The sequence below is a fragment of the Bubalus kerabau genome, chromosome 6, assembly GCF_029407905.1.
Source record: "Bubalus kerabau isolate K-KA32 ecotype Philippines breed swamp buffalo chromosome 6, PCC_UOA_SB_1v2, whole genome shotgun sequence".
Taxonomy (NCBI): domain Eukaryota; kingdom Metazoa; phylum Chordata; class Mammalia; order Artiodactyla; family Bovidae; genus Bubalus; species Bubalus kerabau.
Window position 1 is genome coordinate 56423961 of NC_073629.1, and position 22850 is coordinate 56446810.

General features: G+C 37.2%; 1 long non-coding RNA gene across 1 annotated transcript in view; it reads left to right on the plus strand.

Moving 5' to 3' along the window:
* Positions 1 to 13471, plus strand: part of LOC129656157 (uncharacterized) — a 48228-nt gene extending 34757 nt beyond the window's left edge. Inside the window, exon 3 of the long non-coding RNA XR_008716236.1 lies at positions 13119 to 13471. This is a non-coding gene — a long non-coding RNA (uncharacterized LOC129656157). The remainder of the gene's footprint in view (positions 1 to 13118) is intronic.
* Positions 13472 to 22850: the final 9379 nt, after the last annotated feature.

A 22850-nucleotide genomic window follows, 5' to 3' on the forward strand; every position in this document is an offset into this window, starting at 1 on the left:
AGACCACCTGACCTGCTTCTTGAGAAATCTGTATGCAGGTCAGGAAGCAACAGTTAGAACTGGACATGGAACAAGAGACTGGTTCCAAATAGGAAAAGGAGTACATCAAGGCTGTATATTGTCACCCTGCTTATTTAACTTATATGCAGTGTACATCATGAGAAACACTGGGCTGGAAGAAGCACAAGCTGGAATCAAGATTGCCAGGAGATATATCAATAACTTCAGATATGCAGATGACACCACCCTATGGCAGAAAGTGAAGAGGAACTAAAAAGCCTCTTGATGAAAGTCAAGGTGGAGAGTGAAAAAGTTGGCTTAAAGCTCAACATTCAGAAAACGAAGATCATGGCATCTGGTTCCATCACTTGATGGGAAATAGATGGGGAAACAGTGGAAACAGTGTCAGATTTTATTTTTTTGGGCTCCAAAATCACTGCAGATGGTGACTGCAGCCATGAAATTAAAAGACACTTACTCCTTGGAAGGAAAGTTATGACCAACCTAGATAGCATATTCAAAAGCAGAGACATTACTTTGCCAACAAAGGTCCGTCTAGTCAAGGCTATGGTTTTTCCTGTGGTCACGTATGGATGTGAGAGTTGGACTGTGAAGAGGGCTGAGTGCTGAAGAATTGATGCTTTTGAACTGTGGTGTTGGAGAAGCCTCTTGAGAGTCCCTTGGACTGCACGGAGATCCAACCAGTCCATTCTGAAGGAGATCAGCCCTGGGATTTCTTTGGAAGGAATGATGCTGAAGCTGAAACTCCAGTACTTTGGCCACCTCATGCGAAGAGTTGACTCCTTGGAAAAGACTCTGATGCTGGGAGGGATTGGGGGCAGGAGGAGAAGGGGACGACAGAGGATGAGATGGCTGGATGGCATCACCGACTCAATGGACATGAGTCTGAGTGAACTCCGGGAGTTGGTGATGGACAGGGAGGCCTGGCGTGCTGTGATTCATGGGGTCGCAAAGAGTCAGACACGACTGAGCGACTGAACTGAACTGAACTGAAGGAGCAACCAGCCTGTGAAACCAGAGGTATCACGATGTTAATGTTTCCAAGTGCATCTCCTAATCAGTGGGAGACAGGTTGATATATAAATAATTATCCTGGTCTAGCCTCTGTAATGCTACTTTGAGTTATTTTTTATGCTCCTCGGAAAATTCTGTTCGGAATGGAACCCCATTTATATTTGATATTTTTATTTTGTGGATTTCAATACACCATTTAGACTTTTTAGCTTCAACTCTTTTTTTCAATGATGGTTGCTCTCTCATAATTCTGTGAATTTGACTGACTTCAAAATTAGCAGTAAATATTTATTTGTTTGTTTATTTTTAAACGGAAGTATAGTTGATTTACTTCAGGATCAGGTTCAATCCCTGGGTTGGGAAGATCTCCCAGAGAAGAGAATGGCTACCCACCCCAGTATTCCTGCCTGGAAAATTCCACAGACTGAGGAGCCTGGCGAGTGACAGGCCATAGGGTCACAGAGTCAGACACCACTGAGTGACTAATACTCTCACACTTTCATAGTTGATTTACAATGTGGTGCTAGTACAGCAGAGTGATTCAGTTACATACATACCTATATGGAGCTATAGATATATGCTCTTTCGTATTCTTTTTCTTTATAAGTTAGTAAAAGTTATGGAATGTTGTTCCCTCTGCTACATAGTATGACCTTGTTTCTTGTCTGTTTTATATAAAGTATCATGTATCTGTTAATCCTAAGCTCCTAATTTATCCTTTTGCTTCCCTTTCCCCTTTGGTAACCATACTTTTGTTTTCTATGTCTATGAGTTTGCTTCTATTTTATAAATACATCATTCATATCATTTTTCTTTTAGATTTTACACATAAGTAACATGTATGATATTTACCATTTGTAGCTAGAGATTATAATATAACTTATAAGTAAGTATATAATATAATATAACTTATAAGTAAGTCAGAGAAAGACAAATATCATAAGACTTCTTTTACTCATCATGATGCTTCTGATATTCACCCATATCATGTATTTTAATAGTTTGTTCCTTTTTTTTTTGGTGAGTTATATTTCATTGCATAAATATGTCACAGTTGATTTATGCTTCCATTTATGGACATCTGATTGGGCTATTTTGAATAAAACTATAATTTGGTTCAATAATATTTTATTAAGTATTTTTGAAGATTTAAATAGAATGTTTTTGCATCTATGTCCATGAGAGATGTTCATCTATAATTTTTTGTTAATATTTTTTGTGAGAGATCAGTATCAAGATTATGCTGCACTCATAAAGTAAGTTAGCAAATATCCCTTCTTCCTCTAATTTCTGTAAGCCTTTGTATAAATTTAGTACTATTTTCCTTATATTTTGATAGAATTCACAAATGAAATCATCTGGGCCTGGAGTTTTCTTTGTGCAAGTCTTTTGATGATTGATTTGACTTTATTAATAGTAGGACATTTACAATTTTCAATTTAATTTAAAGTCAGTTTTTGTTAGCTGTTCCTCTCTGCCCCCAGGATTTATCTATTTCATCTACATTGTCAATAAGTTTGTGATACGAAGTTGATCATAATATTGTTTTAATGTCCTTTTAATGTCTGTATTATAAGCAATGATAGCAACACTTTTGTTCCTGTTATTGGTAACCTGTTTTCTTTATTTATTTTTGATCAGTCTAACTAGAGGCTTGTTATTTTGTTGATCTTTTAAAGAAAACCAAGTTTTAGCCTACTGATTTTTGTATTGCTTGTCTGTCTTTTATTTCATTAAAATCTGCCATTATCATGATAATTTCCCTTTTTTTACTTACTTTGCCTTTAATTTCCTCTGTTCCTATGTTTCTGTCTTTTTTGGATTTTTAAATATTTTGAAAATTGCAATTTAATTTATCTATTGGTTTTTATTTATATCTACTTGCATTATTTTTAGTAATTGCTTTCAGTTGAGTTCAGTTCAGTCGCCCAGTCGTCTCCGACTCTTTGCGACCCCATGAATCACAGCACGCCAGGCCTCCCTGTCCATCACCAACTCCCAGAGTTCACTCAGACTCACGTCCATCGAGTCAGTGATGCCATCCAGCCATCTCATCCTCTGTCATCCCCTTCTCCTCCTGCCCCCAATCCCTCCCAGCATCAGAGTCTTTTCCAATGAGTCAACTCTTCGCATGAGCTGGCCAAAGTACTGGAGTTTCAGCTTCAGTATCATTCCCTCCAAAGGAATCCCAGGGCTGATCTCCTTCAGAATGGACTGGTTGGATCTCCGTGCAGTCCAAGGGACTCTCAAGAGTCTTCTCCAACACCACAGTTCAAAAGCATCAATTCTTTGGTGCTCAGCTTCTTCACAGTCCAACCCTCACATCCATACATGACCACTGGAAAAACCATAGCCTTGACTAGACGGACCTTTGCTGACAAAGTAATGTCTCTGCTTTTGAATATGCTGTCTAGGTTGGTCATAACTTTTCTTCCAAGGAGTAAGCATTTTTTTATTTCATGGCTGCAATCGCCATCTGCAGTGATTTTGGAGCCCAAAAAAATAAAATCTGACACTGTTTCCACTGTTTCCCCATCTATTTCCCATCAAGTGATGGGACCAGATGCCATGATCTTCATTTTCTGAATGTTGAGCTTTAAGCCAACTCTTTTGCTCTCCTCTTTCACTTTCATCAAGAGGCTTTTGAGTTCCTCTTCACTTTCTGCCATAAGGGTGGTGTCAGCTTTAGGTATTCAAAATACATCTTTACATTTTCACAGTGAATCTAGAGCTAATATCATGCCATTTTATGTAAACTGCAGAACGTTGCAGTTGTGTATAGGATCATATAATATCTCTCACTTTATGTTCTCATGGACATAAAATTTTATTTCTGTATACATTATAAACTCCATGAGATAATGCTGTAATTTTTGTTTTAAATCATCATATGAATTTTAAAGAAATTTAGAGGAAAAGAGATTAGTCATTTATCTTCATATTTGCCATTTTCAATAGTCTTTATTCTTCCTGAGGATACAAGTTTCCAACTGGCTTAATTTTCTCTAGTCTCAGACCTGCCTTTGGCAATTCTTTTAATTTATGTCTGCTGGCAACAAATTCTCTAATATATATTTTTAATCCAAAAATATATTTTCCCTACAATCTAGAAAGATATTGTTGCTAGATATAGAATTCCTGGTTGTTGAAAGATTTTGTTTGTTTGATATTTTGCTTTCATCACCTTAATGGTATCTCCTTATTCTCTTCTGGGTCCCAAAGTTTCTGGTAAATAAATGGTATAACAATCTATTTTTTCTCTCTGTATGGAATGCTTCATTTTTCTTTGGCTGTTTTCAGTTTATTTTTCTCTTTTTATTTGGTTTTGTGCAGCTTTGTTTTAATACATCTAAATATGATTCTCTCATATATTTCCTGATTGGGAATTACTGAGGTTCTTAAATCTTTAAATTTGTGTCTTTATCATATTTTGAAAAATATTCAGCTCTTATTTCTTTAAAATAACATTCAATTTTATAGATATGCCACATTTTGTCTACCTGTCCATCAGCTGGTGAGCACTTCAGTTTTTTTTCCCAGTTTTTGGCTATTGTGAACATCCTGTACAAGTTTTTGTGTGGACGTGTGTAATTTCTCTTGATATACATCTAGGAGTGGGATGACTGCGTCATAAAGTAAGTGTATGTTCAATTTTTTGAGATAAATTTTTTAAAGGGATTACATTGACATATTTCCACTAGCAATGAACTAGGGTTGATGAATGAAGATTTAGGTTTGCCATTTTGCTATTTGATTTCCATACATATATTATTCCCTTTATTTTCATCACTGCCTTCTTTTGTATTAACTACATATTTCCTAGTATGTAATTATTTTGCTGTTTGTTTTATGAATATTAAGGATTTTTAAAGTCATTTTCTTAGTAACTTCACTAGGGAGCACAACTGACATCTTGTTTATAACAATCTAGTTCTTATTAGTACCAACTTAACTTGAATAGTGTACAAAACAACTTGTTCTAACAAAGCCCCATTGCTTTTCCACTCTTTTATGCTATTATTGACATACAAATTATGTCCTTATACATTTCGAGTCCATCAAAATAGCCTTATAAATACTGCTTTATGCAGTTGTTTTTCAACTGAGATAGAGGAATTAGTTACCAACAAAAATATATTTGTACTGTCTTCCATATTTACCTGTGTAGTTACAACCACTAAAGAGCCTCTTGATGAAAGTGAAAGAGGAGAGTGAAAAAGCTGGCTTAAAACTCAACATTTAGAAAACTAAGATCATTGCATTGGGTTCCATCACTTCATGGCAAATAGATGGGGAAACAATGAAAACAGTGACAGACTTTATTTTCTTGGGCTCCAAAATCACTGCAGATGGTGACTGCAGCCGTGAAATTAAAAGTTACTTGCTCTTTGGAAGAAATGCTATGACCAATCTACACAGCATTTTAAAAGGCAGAGATATTACTTTACCAACAAAGGTCTGTCCAGTCAAGGCTATGGTTTTTCCAGTAGTCATATATGGATGTGAGAGTTGGACTATAAAGAAAGCTGAATGCTGAAGGATTGATGCTTCTGAACTGTGATGTTAGAGCAGACTCTTGAGAGTCCCTTGGACTGCAAGGAGATCCAACCAGTCCATCCTAAAGGAAATCAGTCCTGAATATTCATTGGGAAGACTGATGCTGAAGCTGAAACTCCAATACTTTGGCCCCCTGATGAGAAGAACTGACTCACTGGAAAAGACCTTGATGCTGGGAAAGATTGAAGGCAGGAGGAGAAGGGGACAACAGAGGATGAAATGGTTGTATGGCATCACTGACTCAATGGACATGAGTTTGAGCAAGCTCTGGGAGATGGTGATGCACAGAGAAGCCTGGCATGCTGCAGTCCATGGGGTTGCAAAGAGTTTGACATGACTGAGTGATTGAACTGAACTGGACTGAGTTACCATCACTGGTACTCTTTATGAATCCTTGTGGATTAAAACTAATGTCTAGTATTTTTCTGGGCTCCAAAATCACTGCAGATGGTGACTGCAACCATGAAATTAAAAGACACTCACTCCTTGGAAGGAAACTTATGACCAACCTAGACAGCATATTGAAAAGCATAGACATTTGTCAACAAAGGTCCGTCTAGTGAAGGCTATGGTTTTTCCAGTGGTCATGTATGGATGTGAGAGTTGGACTATAAAGAAAGCTGAGTGCCAAAGAATTGAAGCTTTTGAACTGTGGTGTTGGAGAAGGCTCTTGAGAGTGCCTTGGACTGCAAGGAGATCCAGTCAGTCCATCCTAAAGGAGATCAGTCCTGGGTGTTCATTGGAAGGACTGATGTTGAAACTGAAACTCCAATACTTTGGCCACCTGATGCGAAGAGCTGACTCATTGGAAAAGACCCTGATGCTGGGAAAGATTGTGGGCTGGAGGAGAAGGGGACGACAGAGGATGTGATGGTTGGATGGCATCACCGACTCAATGGACATGGGTTTGGGTGGACTCTGGGAGTTGGTGATGGACAGGGAGGCCTGGCATGCTGCGCTTTGTGGGTTTGCAAAGAGTCGGAGATGACTGAGGAACTAACTGAACTGAAGGGTCCTTTTATTTCAAGCTGAAGGATTCCCTTTAGTATTTCTAAGGCAGGCTCCCTAGCAATTAATTTTTCTTATTTTGTTTACTTGCAATGTTTTAATTTTACCTTTATTTTTGACCAATAGTTTTGTTGTTGTTGTTGTTTATAGTCTTATTTCAGTCCTTTGAGTTTATCACCTCCTTACGACATTCTGGTTTTCTTGGTTTTTGCTAAGTCAGTTGTCACTCTCATTGAAAATTACTTGTGCATGTTGAGTTTGTTTTCTCTCCCTATTGCTCCTTCAAGGTGCTCTCCTTGTCTTTTGACAGTTTGGCTATGATGTCTCTAGATATGGATCTCCCTTTGTTGATCCTACTAGTAGTGTTTCAGGATTCTTGTAAGTATAGGTTCATCAAATTTGGGGAGTTTTCAGCTATTCTTTCTTCAAATATTATTTCTGCCCTTTCTGATTCTCTCTTTTTCTTCTGGAACTTTCACATCAGAGTATCTATCAGGCTTCTGAGTTTCTGGTAATTTTCCTTTAATTATTTTTTCTATGCCTTAAAGTGGATAATTTCATTTGACCTATCTTCAAGCATACTTATTTTTCTTCTGTCAGTTCTTATCTGCTCTTATTCCACTCTAATGAATGTTTCATTTTAACAATCAGACTTTTAAGCTCCAGCATTTCTGTTTGGTTTCATTTCATAATTTTAATTTTTTGTTCATATTTTCTGTTCTGTTGTTGTTGACTCAGTCATATCTGACTCTTTCTGACCCCAAGGACTGCAGCACACCAGGCTTCCCTGTCATTCACCATCACCTGGAGCTTGCTCAAACTCTTGTCCATTGAGTCGGTGGTGCCATCCAACCATCTCATCTGCCATTGTCCCATTCTCCTCCTGCCTTCAGTCTTTCCCAGCATCAGGGTCTTTTCTAATGAGTCAACTCTTCACATCAGGTGGCCAAAGTATTGGAGCTTCAACTTCACCATCATTCCTTCTAATGAATATTCAGGATTGATTTCCTTTAGGATTGACTGGTTTGATCTCTTTGCAGTCCAAGAGACTCTTAAGAGTCTGGTGTGCGACTTATCATACTTTCCTTTAGTTTTTTGTGTTTTTTTTTTAATTATTTATTTTATTTTACTATTTTTTTAACTTTTATTATTTTTTTAATTTTATTTTATTTTTAAACTTTACAAAATTGTATTAGTTTTGCCAAATATCAAAATGAATCCGCCACAGGTATACATGTGTTCCCCATCCTGAACTCTCCTCCCTCCTCCCTCCCCATACCCTCCCTCTGGGTCGTCCCAGTGCACTAGCCCCAAGCATCCAGTTGAGCATGTATATGATATCTGATTTAAAGTTTTTGTCTTGTAAGTCCAGTATTTGGACTATTGGACATGCTTTTCTATTTCTTCATATATCATGTAATTCTTTTGTTGAAACTTGGACATTTTAAGTAATCTAGCATGGTGGCTCTGAGAATAAATCTTTGCCTCCTCCCCCAGACTGTTCTTATTGTTGTGGTTTATTTGTTTAGTGAATTTCCTGGGAAATTATGTAATACCTTACTCTTTGTTATGTGTAGCCATTAAAATTTCCTCTCTGCTTAGTTATCTTTCTGGTCAGATAGTGACTGGACAGAGATTTTCTTAAATGGCCTGAACCAGTAAGTTTCTCACCTCTGTTAAAGGACCCAGTGTGTGTGTTGGAGTAGGCTTTCAACGCTGGAGTAGTTTGTACCTTAGCCTTTAGTTCTTACTTGCACAGATCCTTAAGGTCAGCTATGGATAGAGAGTAGAACCTCATCAAGTCTTTCTGTGGCATGTGTCACTGTACTATACATGCAGATGGCCTTCTAGGTCCCCAGAAAAATATTAGGTATCTTCAAAAACCCCCATGGAAATCTCATTTCCCTTTTATTTTTTTGGCTGCTCAGTTACCCCAACTGGCATTGCTGTCCCAGGAAACAGAGGTTAAACTATTATCTCTGACTATTTTAGACAAATGCCCCATGGACTTTCCTCATCCACTGAGCTCTGAGTGAGTTTGAGTAAGAACAAGCTCTGGGAATGTTTTTTACCATGAAGCTCCAAGACAGATCAGATAATGACATTTCTTTGGGGATGGATTTTTAGGAGAGTTCCAAACCCATTTGGTCCACTCCCATGACTGCTGGACTGCTGTTTTTTAGTTACCATGGTTCCAAAGTGAATGGTTCTTAAGGCTACTATAAAGCTGGGAAAAAGAAGATGGGAATAGAGTAAGTTTAAATGCCACAAGGCTCAGTACTCTTACTGAGATTCAACCAGTTTTCTTGAATAAACACTCCTTGGGTTGTTGGAAGTCTTCGGTTAATTCCAGGAGTTCTTAAAAAAGATGATTTAACAATTGTATCAGTGTTCTCATCGCTTTTATGGAAGGGCGGATTTTCAGAGACCCTTACTTTGCCAATGTTGCTTTCCAATAAACAGAGTAATTTATTTAATTCATAAATACTCCCATGTACTAAAATACTAATTCTTTAGGTACATCTTAAAGTATTTGAAAATAGAAATTTAAAACAAATACAATAAAAAGTAACTATATATAAAAGTTCTAATATTCCCTGTTGTATCATAATAGATTGTCTTCCTGGAATATGAGTTTCCTAGATGAAACTTTCTGGGATAGACTTTTGTCAAATTTCACTTCTCGTATTATTGAGACCACAGAAAATTTGTCAGGGATTGTATTCTATTGATAATAAATGATGATATAGTAAGTGTAATTATCAGTATATTTAAAAGGCTTTTAATTTACGTTTTACAGCATGTGGGTCAAAGCCAAGCTGCTGGGATCAATTCTAGCCAAGCCCATTTGCTTAAGCTGCTTTTGTGCTACAAAGGCAGACTTGAGTAGCTGCAATAGAGACTACATTGCCCAAAGAGCCTAAAATGTCTACTCTCTGGCCCTTTGCATAAAAAATTTTCTGATCTTTACAGTAAAGCAAGACTCAGAGTTGCACTGGACTCTGATGGTTCTCAAACTTTGGGTTGTATCCAAACCATTACCATATTTGTGAACAAAATAGATTTCTGGGTTCTACCCCAGGAATCATAACATCAATGAGTTACTTGTTCTCTGATTTTTAGTTCAGCTTGGTGGATGAGGAGCCCTAGGAGACTGGAGGAAAGGAAAAAAGTGAGGTCAAAAGATTTATTCCCCTTATTTCTTTCCTCCAATCTCCTCTGACTTAGACGACTTTCTCCATCCATCCTTCTGTGTATCAGTGTCCCCTTAATCAGCTCCTCTTCTCACACTTTCAGGTGTACAAGGGGTGGTTGAGTTTTTTATTCTTTCGGGTATTTCACAATCCCTTATGGTTTTCCCTATACACACTCTTTTTAATAATTCCTTTGTTTACTTCTCCTAAATTATACTAATTTTAGGGTATCTTTTAAGCTAGAAATCACGCTGAAACTCTAAGCCTTCCTACTCTTGTTTTTTAACATCCAAATTTCAACCTATCCTTTCTCTATACTGAACTCCTGTCTTAAAAAAATATTATCTGTCCCTTTCAGTTTTGTGCTATATTGAATTTAAAAATTCTACCTTCTGTTTCTTTCATCAAGTTGCTAATAAAATTGTGAACAGTTATGGCTAAGAATAATACCTGTGGATGGTTACCAAAAAGCTTCCTGGTTGATCTGATCCATTTACAACAGTCTTTGCTGTTATTACACTAGTTACTAATCAATTTATTTAAAAGCCTCTGGTCTTCATGCCTGTATTTTAGCCACTGTTGCTGTCCATGACACTCTGATTTCCCTAAAGTCTCATATTCATATGAAGTACGAAATTTCAGAGATTATACATATATAGTGGTTTAGTCGCTAAGTTATGTCCAACTCTTGTGACTCCATGGATTGTAGGCCACCAGGTCCCTCTGAGCATGGAATTTTGCAGGCAAGAATGCTGGAGTGGTTTGCCATTTCCTTCTCCAGGGGATCTTCCCGACCCAGGGATGAAACCCAGGTATCCTGCACTTCAGGCAGATTCTTTACTGATTGAGCTACTAGCCTCTCTCTAGTCTCTGAAACTCAGTTTCTGCTAGATGGCAGACTAAAATTCAGATATGCTTGAAAATGGCAGTTTAAATATTTCCGTTTTTTTCAGACTTGACTTTCCTTTAATAGATCCTGTAGAAAGACTGCTTTATGACACTGTTGATGTCCTTTTGACACTTGACCCTTTATACTTGATCACCCCTGTTACCATTGAAGTTCATCAGCATTTTAGCAATAAACATTTCTTGAACTTCCTTTTTTGGTCAGATTGAATAAGCCTAAGCTAGAGAATTAAGATCAATGCAAAATACCTGGTAAAATAGGTCCATTTGACATGACAGCATGCTACATATTATTTTTACTACATAATATATGTATATCTTCTGTTTGGAAAGTTCTCTTTATCTTTATTGAGGGTGAGCATAAGCAAAGGCAGGTTTTTCAAAATTGGCCCATGTATAATTTGCTCATAATTGCTTTTATGGAATTGCTCATCAGAAATCTGTCATTAAATCTTCTCCAGAGAGCATAACACAGGTGATCAGAAATAAATTGCTTTTAGTGTTATGTGTGTATAAAGATATTGGTTTTATTTGTATAATTATTTTCAGCTCCTTGGTATAGTATTTTCATGAGTCTAAGACAACTTCAAGACTTTATCTCTTTATGAGAAGGAAATCAACATTAGGAAACAGAAAAAATATGCAGATAGATTCACATTTCAATTTTGATTCTTGGGAGAGGGATAGGAAACATGTGCAGACACATTTCACTGTTTGTATTTTCTTAAAGAATTGAGGGGTATCAGCAAGCTAATGAAGAAAGAAGTCAATAGGAGACCAACTGAGTGGGGCAGAATCATTAGTACCAGCTAGTGATTTCTCTGTCTTTACTTGCTGGTGCCAAAATGTGATTATATCTAAAATGAAAACATAGTGAATTATGAAACATCTTTGTTCTTTCCTTAAATAATGAATACCACTAATAAATATTTAATAAGTACTTACTATAGATGGCCAAAAAGTATGAAAGCATAGGCAGAAATGCATAAAAAGTAGTTATTTATATTACAATATATGATTTTGTTCAATGGTCTGACCTGATAAATTCAGTGCATTGCCCCTTATCATGATGGTCAGGATCATGTTCCCATAAACTTTGTAGAACTTAAGTTATGTACGATTGAAGGGCATGTATCTGGGAACTCTCTTGTACAATTCTGCTGGTAACTCCAATTCCTTGAATCTTTGGCAAGTTGACCTTTTTGGACTGGCCACGGCCATGGCTATGCCAGTCTCATTCATCTTGTTGGAAATGGATGATAATTCACAAAAGTGTTTGTCCAACATACTGCCTGTATCTTTGAATTTTTGAACCAGCTTTCCAGTTGTGCTGTGGGAAATGGCAGCTCTTTCAAAATGATATGCGTTAAAGAGTTCTGCTATTCATTGTTTTTTTGTTTTTAATTTATTTATTTTTTTTAATTTTTTTTAAATTTTATTTTATTTTTAAACTTTACAAAATTGTGTTAGTTTTGCCAAATATCAAAATGAATCCGCCACAGGTATACATGTGTTCCCCATCCTGAACCCTCCTCCCTCCTCCCTCCCCATACCATCCCTCTGGGTCGTCCCAGTGCACTAGCCCCAAGCATCCAGTATCGTGCATTGAACCTGGACTGGCAACTCGTTTCATATATGATATTTTACATGTTTCAATGCCATTCTCCCAAATCTTTCCACCCTCTCCCTCTCCCACAGAGTCCATAAGACTGTTCTATACATCATCTGCATAGCAGTATCAACTCGATCCATTCATTTTTCGTCAATATTTAAAAAACATAAAATTATAGTATTTGTGTTTCCAAATTTTAATGACACTCTGTCTATACAGAAGATCTTCTAAGAATTTTTCATTTAATCCTCATGACAAGTGTATGAGTTGACGTCTCTTTTTACTTCCATTTTGCAGCGGTATAAATGGAGGCAGAGGGAGATTAAGTCATTTGTACAGCATCATAGAGCTCATAAATGGAAAATCGTGAGTCCTGAGTTTAGGGAAGGAGAATAAATTAAACAGAGTAAAATGAGTGAAGAAACACTAGGTTAACTAGTAGAACAGAAATATTTTGCTGTCTGTTTATATAATATGATTAACTATTAATATAACCTACTCTGGCTTGCATATTAGATGTCAATTTTAAGGAATGCTAGAATGATTTCCAGAGACTTGTTCTAATAAGCATATTTCACCATGAAAGTGCTATGTGGCCTTTGACAATTTTTTAGCATTTCTGTGCCTTCAGAAAATGGAGATGATTGTTTTAACCATCTACCAGGTGAGTTGCTATTTGGGAATTTGAATATAAATTGTTTTTTGATTTCCTTGGAAGAAAGTCATACTATAAAAACAAATTTGGGCTATTATAATGACAAGTGTGTGAGTGTACATTAATTTCCCCCTTATGTTCTTATTGCCAGCAGATGGAGGCCGAAATTGAATTGCTGCTGACTGTTGTCCCTTGTTATGGCCTGTGGAGATATGACAATTGAGGAAGAACTTAGAGAAATGCCAAGTAGTAGAGCATGAAGGAGTGGGTGTGACCCACTGCCTTGGATATTTTATGGCTGATAGCATTTGGCAAGAAAAAATCTGCAGCCTCTATAGTACTCTTGCAAATAGATTTCAACATCAACCATGCCCCTACCCTCATCCCTATTTGATTTGCCCTGTAAGGTATATATTTGCCAAAATCTGCTCTTCTAATTTTCAGTTACCTCACAGGACCCCTTGTAAACACCTAAATATTGAAATAAATAACACTTGGAAAGTTCTTTGTTTAATTAAAAATTGGGGCACAGAAAATAGAGGCAAGGCACATGAAATTTCTTATCCATCCTACTTTTCATTCCTTTTGGACTTGTCCTATTTTCCAGGCTGTTTGACCAGAAATTTTTACCAAGAGAGTCTTTGAATGATCTTCCAGGGGTGCTTGCCCCATGGGAATTAGAAGTACAATATCTGTGCATGCTACACCGGGTTTTTTTTTTTTTTTTTTCACCAGGAGAGAGTCTGCAGCTTTCATGAGATTCTGGAAGCAGCTTAAAACTTCAAAAAGTTTATGAATCCCTGCTTTGGATCTTTGGTTTATGGGGCAGTGAAACTTTGTATGTTTGCTTTAATGATTGAGACACAGCATTTTATGCGAAAGAGTACAAGGGAGTGGTGGAGAAAAACAGCTTGGAGGGCATTATTACCTTTCCCGATCTTCATTTCTTGTCATGAATTATTAATCATGAGGTAACACTTCATCTGATGCTTTGAAAACTCTCCCTCTGGTAAGAACAGCCTAATTGAATTGGAGGAAGTGGAGCAGGAAGAACTAAACGTGGACGTTGATGGTTTCACCAAAAGCAATTATACACACTACAGCCTTCTCCACCTGTTTGAAAACCCAAGGCCCACTAATCCTCATGCCACAAGGGAACACATGGGAAAGTAGAGGAGAAATGAAAATTGTTGAGCTTCAAGCCTATCTTCCTTGAGAGCACTTGATTTTGGCTAAGGGGAGTATTCAGGGATAAGAGAGGATAAGGGGCATGGGCAGGGGTCTGATCAATGGGAGATGAGAGTGTGAGCCAGTTTGATCTCTGGAATGCATTTTGGCAATGTAACAGAAACTTTAACATAGCATATCACCTAGTAATTTCGATTTTAGGAATTTATCTCAGCAAATTGTATATCTAAAAGTTTGAAATAATTGGCATACATAATAGAATATGGAGTCATAGAAATCATGTTTAAGTATATTTTTGATATGAAACTGTATTTTTTATATTTTGTATAAAAAGTAAAATAAGCAATAAAATAATACATATTCTGCAAAGTATAGTATAATTCACATTGATGAGAAATGTAATGCTATGGGGTTAAGGAATATGTGTGTAAGGTACTTTTTTATATGATATAAGCATGGAAAGAATGATAGGATATACATTAAATGATAAAAATGGTCCCAGTGGGTGATCTGATTGCACTTAATTTATTTTTGCTTTACTTTCATTTTTTTTCAGTAGGCATGTCCCTTTTTTTGTCATTAAGTATATGGCAACCCACTACAGTATTCTTGCCTGAAGAATACCGTGGACAGGGGCGCCTGGTGGGCTGCTGTCCATGGGGTCGCACAGAGTCGGACATGACTGAAGCGACTTAGCATGCATGCATGGCATGCATTGGAGAAGGAAATGGCAACCCACTCCAGTATTCTTGCCTGGAGAATCCCAGGGATGGGGAGCCTGGTGGGGTCTATGGGGTCGCACAGAGTCAGACACGACTGATGCAACTTAGCAGCAGCAGCATATTAATACAAGTTTAGACAATATCTTCTTTTGAAAATATAGGCTCCAGGTTAAAAGTAGATTGTCCCATCAGCAAAAGACCAAGTCTTTCCAACTCTCAAAGGTTGAGTTCTACCTGAAATTGAAGCAGACAGAGGTGACTCGGAGGGTGCCTGTGCTCCCCTGAGACAAGGCAGAAAGGGCAGTCCAGGTTGTCTCCCTGGGTCTGCACCGCCTCCTTCTATCCACAGCCAGGTCAAACCGAGAGAGTTTCAGCCATGTTAAGTACCACACAGAAAAACTTTTAAAGACATTTGAACACAAAAGGAGAAAGCAAAATCAACTCAGACCCTAGCAGAATTTCCTACTTCGTACTGCTTATATGCTAACTCCCCTTAGCTCCCTGTGCTTACTCTGACTGGATCATTTCCCAAACTCTGCTAGACTCACCTTGCCTGTCTTTCTTACAGAATGCAGACTCTCTCCTTCTTGATTTTCACTGTATCCTCAATGCCTAGCACAACACTCCTTTCGTGCTGAGTGAATAAATGATTAAAGAAATGCATGAATGAAGAGCATCAAGGAACAACATCTTAGCTACCTTGGATTCCCCAGAAGCAAACACAATGAAATCCAAGACTAGAAAACAGATATTTTTCCAAAGATAACCAGAGTAGAACAGGCATCCCTGAGGGGTAAGAAATGATGACTCAAAATAGCGCACATGGGGATTTGGAAGGGTAACAAGGAAAGAACTGCTGCAGAAAACAAGCTGAAATGAAAAGGCAGAGCTGGGCTGTGGCAGTTACATTCTACTGTTACACATGACATTACTGGAGGAACAAAGGTTGTTTAGTTTGCAGAGAAGTGGATTGTTGAATGGGTGAAAATTGAATCTGTGGTATGATTTGAAGTGGAGACAGCACGCAGGACGATTTTAGTCCCATAAACAAGAACGGCTGTGTGCAATGATTTCTATTCAACCCCCCTGGCTTCCTGGCCTAAGCTGATTATTATTAAGCATTTATGTGGCATTTCATATGTACAAGTGCTTTACAATCATTTATTATTTATTCCTCACAACGTGAGAAAGCCACAAATCAAGGGCAGGGATAAAGTTAATACAATTTTATTAAACAAGAGGGGTGTGCCTAGCAGCAGGCTCAGCTACAACCAGAGAGTATGACCTCACAGGAGAGAAGAAATATGACAATTACTTCTTTTTTTTTTCTTTTTGTGTTGCAATTTACACTTTTAATCTGTATTAAGTCAGATGACCCTACACACCTGGGAGAACTCCTGGGAGCCTGGCAACCTGGTGTGTCAGCTCCAGGGAGAGCCTGCCTCAGAATCTATCCCTTTTATCATACATTTCCTCCTCGAGTCCTGTTTCTCCCCTTTCTTCCTTCTGCTTTCTAGATTTAATTTCATATATCTCTTCTTTATCTTTCTTTCCTTTCTTTTATGCCCTATCTCTCTTCTCTTTCCTTCCTATTTCTTTCTGACTCATCTTTGTCTTTTTTCTTTGGTCTTCCTTCTCATCTCTTATCTCTCTCTCTGACTCTTTCTCTTTTCTGAATTTTTTCTCTGTTTCTCTCTCTTTCTCTCCCTCCTCACCCCAGATACACATAGATACACATGGACACCAAATACAGAGAAAGAAGCAGAATCTAATTGTATGAGGTGCAGAAGGTCATTTTCCTCTCAAGACAGCACTCCTTCACTGCCTTCTTCTGAGAACTGACACATGGAAAATTTTAACTCGATTTGTGCAAGGAGAATAATGCCAGTGTTAATCCAAGTTGCTTGGAAGGTCGTTTAAAAACCATTCTAGGTTGTTTTACTCCCACTGCTAGTGTTCTTCAGGCACTTCTCATAAATGCTAATGAATAATTCACCTTGGTAGTATAGACAAACACAGGCTGGTGTGTTATTTGGAAATCATTCAAATTGACTAATTAGCCATTTCCTTTCAATTTTATTTAACAAAGAAAAAGGATTTTGAGATTTACATTACAAAAATTCTTAATGATTCATTTTAATTTGGGGAAAGGGTTGATCACATTTAGTATAAAAGCCTGAATGGTTTCAAATTTTTAAATTACATATACATTTATTACATTTTAGGCAGAACTTTATTAGACAGTGAATGAAAATAGCTTAGCTAGAAGTTTCACTGGTCCAATATTGAGAGTAGATAAGAATCATTTGTTATTGACCAATGTATTGGAAACAAAGAACTGTAGATGTATACTGTTCTTAAAATCTCTTTAAATACTCTTATTCATTCAAGATAAGTGAATCCGTACTATGTGTAGGATACTGTTCTACATGCTAAGGATAGACTAGAAATCTGGGGGAAAAGGTCCTTGCTTTCATGAGATTTAGATTCAAACTGGGATATTTTACATTTAAAGAAAGATAATTAGATGGATGATAGATGGAAGGATAGATGGATGATAGATAGAGACATATGGATGTCACATAATGACACATGGTAAGCAGAAAATAGAAAGTGTCTGGGGGTGTTCTGGGGGTATGTTGAGTGCTATTTTAAGAAGGGTCAGGAAAAAGCTCTAAGGAAGGTGACAACAGATCAGAGACTAAATATTGAGAAGGAGCCAACTATGTTAAGATTTGAGCATTCCAAGCGGATAAGCAAGGTGTAAGAGCCCTAAGTTGAGAACAGGCTTGGTGTGTTGCGATCCCATATTGGAAACTTAGTGATGAAAGAAAGAGCGGTAGGACAAAGGGGCAAAATCTGGCCAGGGACCAAATCACATTGATTCTTTCTTTGTTTATCAAACTCTCCCTAGTGCATGAAACAGCATTTCATCCCAGTAACTAAATCATCACAATTGTCAATTACTGGCTGGAACAGGATGAGTCTGTTCAGTTATGACCAATGTATTTCCCCTTCACACACATTTCTTTTCAAATTTGTAACCTTCCCTATTTGGGGCAATAGATGTGAGTTTCCAGTATACCAATAAAGAGAAACCTCAGAGAATGAAGAAATAACTTGGTTTTTCAATAAAGTAAAAAGCCAAGCATAATAATATATATACTAATTATTTGTGTGTGTGTATATATATATACACACACATAACATATATATATATATATATTGAAATAATATATACCGAAGTGCATTCTTGAATTTTCTCTCCAAGATTATACTAAGATCTTCCTAGATGGGTAGATGGAGACTATCTGGACTCTATTTGCACCCTATCCAACCCAGACCAAATCCAGAAAGGGGAAGACAGATGCCTAACCTTACCAGCTGCCAGCATTGGAGCTGCAGGCACTGTATCAAAGTCCTTCTCCACGCTTTACTCCTTCACTAGAAGGTGAGGGTTTGGCTGATTAAAACTGGGATAAATCTTTACTAGTCCCAGTGGTCGGCAACCAGTGGTTGGAGTTTTAACATAAAGATTTACTGGGAGATGTAGCTCAAAAGAAATTTTGGAGCTAGCTTGGGATGGATAGTATAACATTGGGTGACATATAGCCTTTGATTTTACATGTATAAAGTCTTTGATTTTACAGAAGTTACCAAAATATTTGATTTTACAGAAGTTTCACAGAAAATATTTGATTTTACAAAAGTTTCACAGAAAATATTTAATTTTATAGAAATTATCAAAATATATGACTATTTCTAGTAGTCATTTATGAATGTGAGAGTTGGACTATAAAGAAAGCTGAATGCTGAAGAATTGATGCTTTTGAACTGTGGTGTTGGAGAAGACCCTTGAGAGTCCTTTGGACTGCAAGGAGATCCAACCAGTCCATCCTAAAGGAAATCAGTCCTGAATATTCATTGGAAGGACTGATGTTGAAGCTGAAACTCCAATACTTTTGCCACCTGATGCGAAGAACTGACTCATTGGAAAAGACCCTGATCCTGGGAAAGATTGAAGGTGGGAGGAGAAGGGAATAACAGAGGATGAGATGGTTGGATGGCATCACTGACTCAATGGACGTGAGTTTGAGTAAACTCTGGGAGTTGGTGATGGACAGGGAAGCCTGGTGCGTTGCAGTCCGTGGGGTCACAAAAAGTCAGAAACGACTGAGTGACTGAACTGAACTGAACCAAAGTATCAGAGACAAACTGAAAGGTGGGGTTTGGAACGTAGTTCTTTTACATTATTTTCCTTTTTCTTTTCTTTAATCTCTACCTGTTACCTTTTTACTCCCCTTCCTCCTTCACTTCTTTTCTATTGCTTTCTAAGTATTGGCCTCCGTAAGCATGTGGTACAATGAGAAATGTAATCCATGGGTCAAACATTTGAAAGTCGCAAGTTTCACTAGAGTCAACTTGCTGTTGTCCTACTGGTGATGGAATACTTAATGTCTCCCTTTCCTCATATGCCTGAGTAATTTGGGGCTCATCTTTTCCCTAGACATTGCTACTCTGCTAAATTCTCAGTCACTTCTCTACATGTTATCACTTGCATAACTATCTAGTTTCCATGTTGAATCACATTTCTCAACACTGATATAATCTCTTAACTTTCTGAGATGCCACCTACTGAAGGTTATGAATGAGTAGATTTTACTGAGGATTTGGAATCAATAAATGGAAAATGGGATCATGGAAAGATTGAAAGGTGGATACACCACAATATGGTAAAGTCAACTTATAGAAAAAAACAATCAGATGTCTTATTTTTTCTTCATAGAAGCCTCGATTGTAACAGGCTCTGAAAATTTTCTATTTGTTTTCTCCAACCAGTTTTATTCCCTTGCTTTGTTGAAAATATTCTTCCTTTCTACTTTCACATCCTTCCCCAAGTATGCTGCTCCTTCCCTCCAACAGAACAGTTTATCTATCTACCTGACTCTTTCCCAATTAAAACAGAACAAATTCTAAGAACTGTATGCATTGGTCATGATTCTCCCAAGAAACAGAACCAATAGGATGTGTATAAAATAGAAGTTATTTTTAAGGAATTGTTTCATGTGATTGTGGAGACTTGATGAATCAAAAAAAATGTGATAGTGTGTGTGTGCGCGCGCGCGTGTTGTGGAGTTTGAAGTGGACAGTAGCATGAAGACTCCGAAAGGGTTTCAGTTCAATTTCAAAGGCAGTCTGCTTGAAAATAAGGAAAAGCCAGTATTTCAGATGAAGTTTAAAGGCAATCTGCTAGAAAATTCCCTCTTGCTCAGAGAAGGTCACACTTTTGTTTCATTCAGGAAGATGTCTGCTCACATTATGGAGGGAAATTTTCTTTACTCAAAGTCCACTGATATAAATGTAAAGCCATCGTCGTTAGTATAGTGGTATCCCCGCCTGTCACACGGGAGACCGGGGTTTGATTCCCCGACAGGGAGGCAGCAGACCCCTGGACTTCCCTGGTGGCTCAGTCGGTAAACCGTCTGTCTACAATGCGGGAGACCTGGGTTCGATCCCTGGGCCGGGAAGATTCCCTGGAGAAGGAAATGGCAAACCACTCCAGTACTCTTGCCTAGAAAATCCCATGGACGGAGGAGCCTGGTGTCCATGGGGTCACAAAGAGTGGGACACGACTGAGTGGCTTCACTTTCATTTTCACTTTTAGTATCCAAAAATACCTTAATGGAAGTTTGATCCCTGGATCGGGCAGATCCCCTGGAGGAGTACCAGGGGAACCCACTGGTACTCCAGTATTCTGGAGTACTCCAGAACCCACTCCAGTATTCTTGCCTGGGTCACAGAGTCGGACACGACTGAGCAGTTGAGCAACTGCGCACTTACACATACATATACACACAAAAGTCTGAATTTACAAAATGGAAATTGAGAAAATGATTTCTTTTTGTAGCACAATCTTGTAAACGTAGCACAGCTAGAAGGAGAGCTTTTCTTGCCAAAGAGGGAACAGATGTTGAGGGGAAGGTAGAAGAAAAAAGTAGAAGCTTTCTTGTCCTGCATTTGCTCCTTGTGAAGACCTCCTGTAAATACAGCTTGCACGTTACTATAGTAGGGGGAAACTAAATTTATCTATATAGGAAAAACAATCCTCAAAGTGGATTTTAATAGCTGGATATCGAGTTCATTTAAAATGTATCTCAGTGTATGCTTATTCTAATTGCTGCTGCTGCTCATTCTAATAAAATATCACCCCTGTGAAGCTCTTCCCAGTGTTCCCCTTGGAGGAGGGGATCATTGCTACCTATAATGTCCCACCAGTATTTGTACATCTATTAGTGTCAGCCACTTTGTATTTTATTATACTGTGAGTTTCTCAAGTCTGGATCCTTTTCAACATTGTATCCAACAGCCTAATGCAGAGGGAGGGTCAGAGTTATGTGTGACCAGTGAACACACCTATCTCGTAATTTGTAGAATTTTTTCATGTTTTAAATAAAAATGTCAGGTTCATCCTTACAACTTAGTATAGGCAACCTTGATTTTAGGTTTCCAACAGTATACTGTTTCTCCCCTTCAAATTCAGTTTGAATCGACAAATGTGTTATCAAACTAAATATAATGTTCTTCATGTACAGAATAAATTAAAATTAATTTTTTCTTAATGTTTAAAATTACATGTGCTTCATTGAAAGAAGTAAGATGTTTGAAAGATTAGGATCTTAGACCTGTCAAATAATTAGTGTTAGAATCATTGAAATATTTTTTTACTATTTTAATATATTTCAAATTAGAAATTAAAGAGAAAAAAGTGGATATGAAGAAGTAATGAGATTGAAACATTCTTGTAATCAGAATTGCAGCTTTATTCTGCTATCAATGTAAAGTAATGGAAAAAATGTGAACATAATTATAAGAACAAGAGGTTTAATAGATTCTAAAATCATGGATTGGAAATTACTTCCCAAGATCCCTCTGCCATGAGCACTTTGAATGAAATACAACTTTGATTTGCTTTTGGATCATGAAGGTACAAAACAATTATATTTCTGAGTGATTGAGGGAAATGGGCATAGAAAATAGGATTGACCCATACTCCTCTCTCTGGGGGCTACCATCAGATAACCGATTTTGAAAATTCTAATTGGATTAATTAATTAATTTTTTTCTAACAGTATGAAAATTTTGGCAAGACAATACCCATGAATAAGGGTAGGGATCACATGTAAGGGTAGGGATCATTGTTAGGGTATTGCTAAAGGAAATGGTGTTTTGAGATGTATTGTTTTACTTTGCTAGGGAATTCCATTTGGTGCATAGAAATATGCTTCACTGACTACAACATGCCATGCTATTCCCACTTCCTGTTATTCTAAAAGAAAAACTATGGAAGAAATATTCTTCATTGTTGTTTAATAATTAAATAGAAAAGAACTTCTTTCGGATTCTTTTGAAGTAATCACAAGGAGTTTTTGAAATCTCAGCAAAGGAAATACCCCATGTGTTTCTTTTCCTTTTTTGTGTGATTCTATGTCATGGAAAGGATGAAAGAAATGCCTTAAGAAGAAGACTACTAAAACTTTTGACATTTTTTAAGCAAATATGAAAGCTGAGTAGTCACAGGATTAGTTCCTTAAGAATGCATAGTTACAATTTACAAAGCTAGAGAAGCTTTTGAGGGAAACTGACCTGAAGCACTAGAAGCATATAAAATTCGAGAAAAGGCCCAAGCTAAAAATCCAAATGATTAAGAAAGAAGTACCTGATCAGATTCTGTAGGTGATATTAAGACTGATATGGATAAAAAATAGTTAGGATTTACTGAGAAAGATACCAAATCATTTGTGTGTGTCATATTATTTAAAAATATTTCTTTAAAAGTTATGTGCTTTACTACTTATCATTTTCTTTATTTAGATATTTTAATGGATTTATAACATTTATTAAAACTATAATGTATTTTTATATCAGCTATAATGAACCATGGCATGCACATTACACACACATAAACAGAGTCT